Below are 9362 nucleotides of genomic sequence, written 5' to 3' on the forward strand. Positions count from 1 at the left end.
TGGCTCACACCTATAATCCCAGCAACTCTGGAGGCTGAGATAGATTTGCTTAAGTCTAGGGACTCAAGGCTGCAGTGAACTATGACCACGTCTCTGCACTCAGCCTGGGTGACAGGGCAAGACCCCCAATTCAAAACAAAACAAAAAAAGGATCAAGGGCTCTGAAATTCATATCAAGGTTCAACCACTATTGACCTCTATAACCTTGCACAAGAGGCTCAACATCTCCAAGCTGCATGTTCTCATCTGCAAAGCATGAGAAACAATAGGAACAATCTCCTAGGGATGTTATAAGAATCAAAAAAGCTAAGGATGGTCAAAGTGCTTACAACTATTGACTCCCTTAAATCCTCAATCAGGGTAAGGAATGATACCTTACATCAACAGTCAAGGGGCATACACAAGTAAGAACGGAATCGTCTTTAACCTGAAATTCCTCTTTTTAAATGGGAAATGGTATATACTTTTCTTGATTATTGATTATGATTTCTGTATTTTCAGACCCCAAAATCAGAGCAAGTGCTTTCTGAAGTTCAAACTACTTCTGAAACAATGGAACAAAGCATTTTAAATAAACACGACTCAGACAATTCAGAACATATGGTCGTCATAATGTGTGTCCGTGTTGAACTATCCCTGAAAAGAACATGGAGCACTAAGGATTTAACAGTAAATGAATTACTCACAATCACATGAAAATATATAGACCGAGAAACAGTCTTGCATTGAACACCATCAGTGCCTTAAATTTAACTACTGGGGCCAACCTCTTGTGAACAGACAGATTTGCATCTTGTTTGTCTTACCTGCCCAATACAAGGCAACAGGGTATAAGTCAAGCCAGTGATTTGTTTTGAATAAAACAATAATGAAAACTTGCTATCATAATTGTTCCAGAAGGGGTGGCCCACCCCAACAGAATTCCCAGCTTTCTAGGTCACCCATTGTGCTTGGAGATGTGGTGACCCTTACTGCATTTTGGAAGGAACAAGAAGTGTCCTCAATGCCAATTCTTAGACATGACAAAAACACTAGAAATAGTTTGTCAAGGGGAAAACACACCATGACATACAAATTTGTAGACCAAGTTTTCGCTAAGGTTTAATATTTTTCTAAAAATATTTCAAGGGTTTCTTTTTAAATGTATGTTTTGGGGGGATTTCTTTTCACTGATGTGTGGGGAGGCTGGGCTCCGTGCTCACCTACAAGGGAAGAGAAGGAAAAGTACATTCTTCAACTTTCAGAACACAATCATAAAGTGTCGAGCGCTGAATAAATATTGAAACTAATTTTCACACTGGGAAATCTACTCACAATAAGTAAGCAGGATGGAGAAGGAAATGAAAGAGCCCCATTTTTCAGCTTCAACACAATGCGTACAAATCCTCAGGCTCACCAGATGAACCTCTGTGCAGACTGTGTCGCTTGGGTGTTAGCACGGAGATGACAGAGAGTGATTTTCAAAGAACATGTAGAGCCTCTGCAGCCTAAATGGAGTGGAATAAGATCCGAGTGAAAAGCATGCGCAGTCAATAATAGCCATGGCCAGCCATCGAAGGCGTCTTGGAGGAGAACCCAGCGGTGAGTAAGAAGTAGAGAACATTCTTACCTCGCTTAATCCCCCAGACCGCCTTCCAGCCATCGGCTGTGGAATTACATTCAAAACTAAAGCAGGTCATAGAATTGTTAATGAGAACATAGGAAAATCAGGGTTCTAGAGATCTATCCTCCAGTTTCCTCTTTTGGAAAATGAGAGGGCTCCTAAGTGCTCAGCTCGGAGGATTTTTGCAGGGATTGAATGAGTCAGTCTGTACAAAGCATTGGGAATAGGGCCCGGCACAGAGCAGGAGGCTCTCCAGGGTGAGCACTCCGTTTGCACTCATGGCTTTCGTTGCTGCCCTGGTTGCTGTTCTTTACCTCTCCCAGTCTCCTGTCTGCAGAGGGCTCGGTGAGACCACAGCCAGAGGTTCCTAGACTTCATGTCACCCAAGTGTAATAATTTGGAGTATTCTCGTAGGATTGACTACTTTATATTTTGGTCAAGAAAAGGCATTGAAAATGAAAATCTTACCATCTAATAGGGCAGAAGAGCATATCTGAGAATAAAGAACAATTCTTTAAATGGATTTAGCTTCTTGAAAAACTCATATGTTAGTTTTCTTGTCTTGTAACAGACCAGTGAAAATCTGCTGTGAGCTGCCAGAGACCCACAGGCCCGAGTTAGGAAGGACTTTCTGTTCTATAGAACAGAGCTCCACACAGGCAGGCTCTGAAGTGGCTTCTCTGGTGTCATCTCGGAGCCTGTCTTTGTGGAATTCTATGGATGTGCTTACACCTTGATCACGGTGATGACTTCACTGGTGTGTGCGCACGTCCAAACTCATCAAACTGTACATGTTAAGTATGTGCAGTTTTTAAAAATAAGAATTATACCTCAATAAAACTGTGAAGAACAAGAGGCATAACAAACAATGAAATCATTAATGCCGGGATGCTCAATATTTGATGAAATTGAGAAACCAGGCCCAAAATAATTCAGAAAGATAAGAAAGAGATAACAACTAGGAGTTAATCATCACACACTTTAAACAATCTCCAGTCTTTGTTTATCCCTTACTGTCTGTTTGGATTGCTTTGGTTTTTTGATTTTCTTTTTTTCTTCTTTTTTTTTTTTTTTTTTTTTTTTTTTTTTTTTTAAGAAACGGAGTCTCATTCTATTGCCCAAGCTAGAGTACAGTGACGTGATCTCAGCTCACTGCAACCTCCGCCTCTCAAGTTCAAGCAATTCTCCTGGTTCAGCCTCCAGAGTAGCTAGGACTATAGGCTCCCACCACCACACCCGGCTAATTTCTTTTGTATTGTGGTAGAGACGGGGTTTCACCGTGTTTCCCAGGCTGGTCTCAAACTCCTGAGCTCAGGCAATCTTCCTGCCTCGGCCTTCCAAAGTGCTGGTATTATAGGCATGAGCCACCACACCCTGCTTGTTTTTGATTTTCTTAAGTCAGTAAAGTCTTATAAGGCTTCATAAAAACTACCCGGGGCTACCTTATCAATGCAGCTGCTATTGCCTCTGCCCTACTTAAGGCATCGGCAGTCTGTGAAGTTCCTCTGCCGAGAATGGAGCGATCTCTATGAAGGCAAAGGAAAATTCGCATGGGGTGGGGATTGGGTGAGCATGAAAGGAAAGAGACCATATGTTGGAACTAGCAGTGACTTTTGTCTGTGTTTCCCCGCTAAGTTTAATTTTTTTCCAATGCACATTTCAGTATATGTGTGCAGAAGAAGGTACGTGGGTTTTGTAGCACAGTAGGCTGAGTTTGCCACTTCTCTCTCTCCAACCTTGAAGAGGTAAATTAGCCCTTCTGAACCTCAGTTTCCTAGTGTGGCAAATTGAGGATAATAATCATACCTGTGTTGGAAAATGAGTGGGCTGGTAAGTACTCAGCTCAGAGGATTTGCAAAGGGTCTGCAAAGTGCATAGCCCATCACTTAGCCTGGTGGTTGTTCAATAATTATACCTCTCATAGAAAACATAAATTCACTTTTCTTTTTTATTATTATTTATTTATTTATTTATTTATTGAGATGGAGTTTTGCTCTTGTTGCCCAGGCTGGAGTGCAATGGCAAGATCTCGGCTCACTGCAACCTCTGCCTCCCAGGTTCAAGCAATTCTCCTGCCTCAGCCTCCCAAGTAGCTGAGATTATAGGCATACGCCACCACACCCAGCTAATTTTGTATTTTTTTAGTGGAGACAGGATTTCTCCATGTTGGTCAGGCTGGTCTTGAACTCCTGGCCTCAGGTGATCTGCCTGCCTCAGCCTCCCAAAGTGGTGGAATTACAGGCATGAGCCACCGTGCCTGGCCCATAAATTCGCTTTTCAAAATAGCTAGAGTTCTTTTATTTCTTCAAGGCCAACTTTGTGTAGACTACATTAGCACATATAAGTAAACTGAAAACCACACTGAGGAATGAGAGGTAGACTTGGTCATAAATGCCAGGGGGTACTGGAAGGCCTTGCAAGAGCTTCAGCAGGAAGGATCTGCCATACCCAAGTTGATGAAGAAACCTACCTATTATCATGGAAGTCAAGAAGATGTAATTAGGACTCCACACTGATTTAGCAGGACACTGATCGTGGTAGTCTCTCTAAAATGGCTCTGAAATGCTTCATATTTTACACCCCCCATTCCCACCCCCAGATGTATACGGTGAAAACTGCCACTTTCCACCATCATTTGTAACACCTGGATTATCAGATGCTTTTTCTGAAAAGCAGCCTATATTTATTTCGGTTGAGTTTGGAAAATTTCTGGTGAAGAACTTTATCAGTGTTGTCACCAGTATACCTTATCACCTTCAAGCAAATTGTCAGGCTGATAGGGTGGGTAGATTACCCAGGAGCCCTCTAGCTGAGGAGCTCTAACATTGGAGGAGACTGGCCAACAAGACTCATCAAATTCTTATCACACACTTTGTGAGTAGCAAGGAATCAGCGTGTTGAAATGCTGTTATGATTTATGACTCATCTTCACAGCCTCCATTCAGACCTTGAGGAACACTTCCAAAAAGTGCAGGAATGATTTCTGAAGGCTACTCTGGCTATACTTTTTTTGTTCGTGTCTACCAAGAGCCTTTTCCAAGCAGCATCGCATTTGTTATTGAACAAGAATTCCCTGTGTTCCTCAAGTTCCCATGAACAAACAGAGCCCCCATGGCATTGTCATAGGAACCCACAGGAAAGATCACAGCAGTGGTACTATCAGAAGCAACTCTTGCAGAACGATCTGATATTGACTATTGAGCTGCTTCTCCCGAGAACGTCGTCAAGGCCACGAAACTAACAAACAAAAGGAACTCTTTTACTTCTGGCCACAGCAACTGCAGCGGTGGAACAACCTGACGTACATACACCCACTTGAAAACCTTTTGTAATTTGTCCAGTTAAAGATTCCACTTCTTACGTTTTTTTTAGGTGCCCAGCTGAGCCACTTCCTCTAACAATATTTTTATGGTTTCATATAACCATCCCCTGTCACAAAGGGGTTGCTTGAATTTCAGTACAGGCATTTGGGCATGTAAAACACAGAAAGAGAATTGCCAATCTTCCTGTACACTCCAGGCATCAGCACCTTGAGAGAAGAGCTCATTAGCAAGAAGAGAGGAAAATCCAATTTCCAACGTGCAGTCTTTTGGCTGCAAACGTTGATAGCAATTTCAGTCATTAGTCTCTTTCATAAGTGCTGAAATCATTATAGTAACAGAATGGCCAACAGGCAACCTCATCTCAGGCTCATTCTTGCAACTGCTACCTAAGCCTGATGATTTCTCTTTCAAAATAATTACAGGAGCAGCCATGCTGGCCACGAGGAAAGATGGGACCTTATACACTCACTCTTCAACCGGGCAAGAAAGAGCCTGCTTTATTATTCTTTTCTGTTAGGATCAAGGAATATGGTGTTTTGTGTGTTTGTTTCTGCAACATAGAATCCCCATTGGCTTTTTAGAATAATTATTTGCTCATAAAGGGAAGGAACAGGGTAGGAGCAAACAGCTTTTTACTTTTTTATTTTTGGTTGGCAATATCTTTCTAGCAGACTTTGCAAACTGACAGACATTCCTGTGAGAGCCAATATCATGTGGTGGTTAAGAGTGGGTTTTGGGCCGGGCGCGGTGGCTCAAGCCTGTAATCCCAGCACTTTGGGAGGCCGAGACGGGTGGATCACGAGGTCAGGAGATCGAGACCATCCTGGCTAACATGGTGAAACCCCATCTCTACTAAAAAAAAAAAAATACAAAAAACTAGCCAGGCGAGGTGGCGGGCGCCTGTAGTCCCAGCTGCTCGGGAGGCTGGGAGGCTGAGGCAGGAGAATGGCGTGAACCCGGGAGGCGGAGCTTGCAGTGAGCTGAGATCTGGCCACTGCATTCCAGCCTGGGCGACAGAGCAAGACTCCATCTCAAAAAAAAAAAAAAAAAAAAAAAGGAGTGAGTTTTGTTTGGTTTTGTTTTGTTCTGTTGTTGTTGTTTGAGATGGAGTCTCGCTCCATCGCCCAGGCTGGAGTGCAATGATGTGATCTCAGCTCACTGCAAGCTCCACCTCCCAGGTTCAAGTGATTCTCCTGCCTCAGCCTCCCAAGTAGCTGGGATTACAGGCACCCGCCACCACGCCTGGCTAATTTTTGTATTTTTAGTAGAGACTGGGTTTCACTGTGTTGGCCAGGCTGGTCTCAAACTCCTGACCTCCTGATCCGCCCACCTCGTCCTCCCAAAGTGCTGGGATAACAAAAGTGAGCCACCACGCCCCTCCAAGAGAGGGCTTTCTAGAGTCAGCCAGCCCCAGGTTTGAGTTCAGGTTCTCCCCATAATAGTTGCATCTTCTTGGGCAAGTGATTTAATGCTTCTGCACCTCCCTTTTCTGAACTGTGAAATTCGTATACAGTAGGCCCTGATTCATAATGTTGTTGTGAAGATTCAATAAGTTATGCATAGCACCTGGTACCTGACAAGCACTCAATAAACAGCAGCTTTTATCACTGTTATAACAGCTTCCTTAGTTCCTGCGGCAACAGCTGCTCAGATCAGAAATCTATTGCTTCTCTGAGGGGGCGGGGGGTGTTCTCACCTGAAACCTCTAGAGGGCAGCAATGTGCAGTGACCTTCGACGCTCCCTAATGGGAACTGAAGTCTACTGAGCTCTTCAGGGAAGTTTACTAGGAGTTTTGATTTGTTCTGTTTGAGATACCAAGACAAACAAACCTGTATGACACAATTAATGTCATAGCCTTGGGGAAATAGATGGCATTTCAACAACAACAAAAATGTAACATTAACAATAATATAATTAGAGTACCATAATTGAGGGCATGCTCTACAACAAGTACGATACCTACATCATCACTGGTCTCCACAACAATCCTGCAAGGTTGACATGCTAACCCTCATTTTACATGTGTAGACACCGAGATTCATAGACGTGAAGGAATTTTCTTTTTATAAGGATATTCTTGATGCCAAAAAAAGACTGGGATATGGCCAGGTGCAGTGACTCACACCTGTAATCCCAGCACTTTGGGAGGCCCAGGTGGACAGATCACCTGAGGTCAGGAGTTCGAGACCAGCCTGGGCCAACATGATGAAACCCCATCTCTACTTAAAAAAAAAAAAAAAAAGCCAGATGAAACCCCGTCTCTACTAAAAAAAAATACAAAACTTAGCCAGTCGTGGTGGTGGGCGCCTGTAATCCTAGTTACTCAGAAGGCTGAGACAGAAGAATTGCTTGAACCTGGGAGGCAGAGGTTGCAGTGAGCCGAGATCACGCCCTTGCACTCCAGCCTGGGCAACAGAGTGAGACTCCGTCTCAAGAAAAAAACAAACAAACAAAAACTGGAATGTAGATCTGTCTGATTTAAAAACTTGTGTTCTTTCTGTTCCAGTGCATTGGCGGTAGAGTTTACCAGTCGTCTTATGTTAAGTTGCACCACAGTGACAAGCAACCCCAACCCTGGTGGCCTGCAGTCACAGAGGGTTATCCTCACTCATGCTGTGCGTCAGCTGTGGGTCGGATCCAGCTCTGCTCTGTGTATTCTTGATTTCAGGAGCCAGCTGGAAGAGAAGCTACATCTGAGACTTAACTATTCTCATGGCAGAGAGAAAATGCCAATGAGGGAGCCCCCTGCTGCCTCTTGGTCAAGTCTTTCATTCATTCAGTCCTTTATATTTGTTAAGCAACCATATGTACTACCACAGTCCCTCCTCTTACGTAGTTTACAGTCTTGTGCAAGTAATCAACTTGTTAAACCTATAAGGTAAGTACATTAAAAGAAAGTAACACTGGATCATGAGGATGCATCATGGAAGAATTTCATCTGGTCTTGGTGGGCAGGGAAATAGCATCAAAGAAGACTTCTCCAGAACAGCGTCCTTTGAACTAAGATCTAAAGGATGTATAAGAATTAACTATGCAAAGGAAGCCAAGAAGGCAGAGAATTGCATGTGCAAAGGTCCTGTGGCAGGTAAAGGTTGATTCATTCAGGGCACTGGAAAAGAAAAGGCAGGATCATGGGTTTGAAGTGAACAAGAAGTGGTGGGAAATGGTGTTGGGGAAGCTTTATGGGTCAAGCTTCTTGGCCTCTTCCTACATACATGGGAAGGTGTTGAAAGATTTTAAGTCATTTAATAATATTTACTTTCCTAGATGGGGAAAATATTACCTTCTAGGTCAGTCAACCTCATAAGTAGTGATGAATTAATTACTAAAACTGGACTCTAATAATGGCATCTGATGGAGACATTTTATCGGGCAGTATTGATACTTCCTCAACAGAATTACTGAGCCATTGTGAAGAAATATATGTACTGCTGGGATAAGGCTGTCTTCCTCATATAGCTTTAGAAAGAAGGGAGAGTGTACAAGATCATTTGAAAGAGGCTGAAATGCAGACGGTATCATCAATTACTTGATGAAACATCAATCCCTTTTTTTCAGAGTTGGATCACAATGTATATAAAACAGTGCCCTGTGAAGAGGTAATTATTGTAATTGAGTCACATACCTGTTGTTCTTTCTGGGAGCCAATTGGTTCCATGAGAATAGAGTAAAAAAGATATGTGCTACCAGTTTGATATTGGAAATTTTGTGAAGTCTAATCTAAAATTAGGCTTCAAATTCTCCCCTACTCCAAACACACCCCTGCTATGACCCATGATTCCACCTGATAAAGATTAGAGAGTTAAACAGAAAGATATTTTCATTATTTCTTCCAAATACCAACACCTGGACCCTTCCATGAATTTATCTGTTTGTAGGGTAAGGCAATCACTTCCCTTAATCTTACCAAGCAGCTGTTCCAAGACATTAATTGCCCTGTCATTTATATGTCTCAAAATGGTGCCATTTGACAGTGGCACACACTTCAATTTGTTTGCTGTGTCAGACTGTGTTGCACTGGTTACCACTTTGCAGCAGGTTTTCTAGATGACTTTCATGGGTTTGTAATACACAAGTGCTGTTAAAAAGTTCCCTTTAAGAGAATCTCTGCTATTCATCATCATTAACCAGCCCTATGGCAATCAATACACTATCCCCATTGTGTAGAGGAGTCTTGAGAATTGACATCAACTCGTAGTTTCTAATCCCAAGCTTCAGTCTTGCCGTCAGCAGAGAAATAAATGCATACATGTACACATAATGTTTCTTTGCATGAATAATGAAAAATGACTAATGCTCACAAGCAACCGTTTGGAATCAAGACATGCTTCCTGTTCAAACCATCATGTGTTCACTCAGCTTCGTCGGCCAATGATAGAGCAATTTTGAGGGTTTTATTCCGTTAGCTGACAGCTCCCCAGACAGACTACAAAGC

The sequence above is a fragment of the Macaca thibetana genome, chromosome 9 (assembly GCF_024542745.1).
Source record: "Macaca thibetana thibetana isolate TM-01 chromosome 9, ASM2454274v1, whole genome shotgun sequence".
NCBI lineage: Eukaryota > Metazoa > Chordata > Mammalia > Primates > Cercopithecidae > Macaca > Macaca thibetana.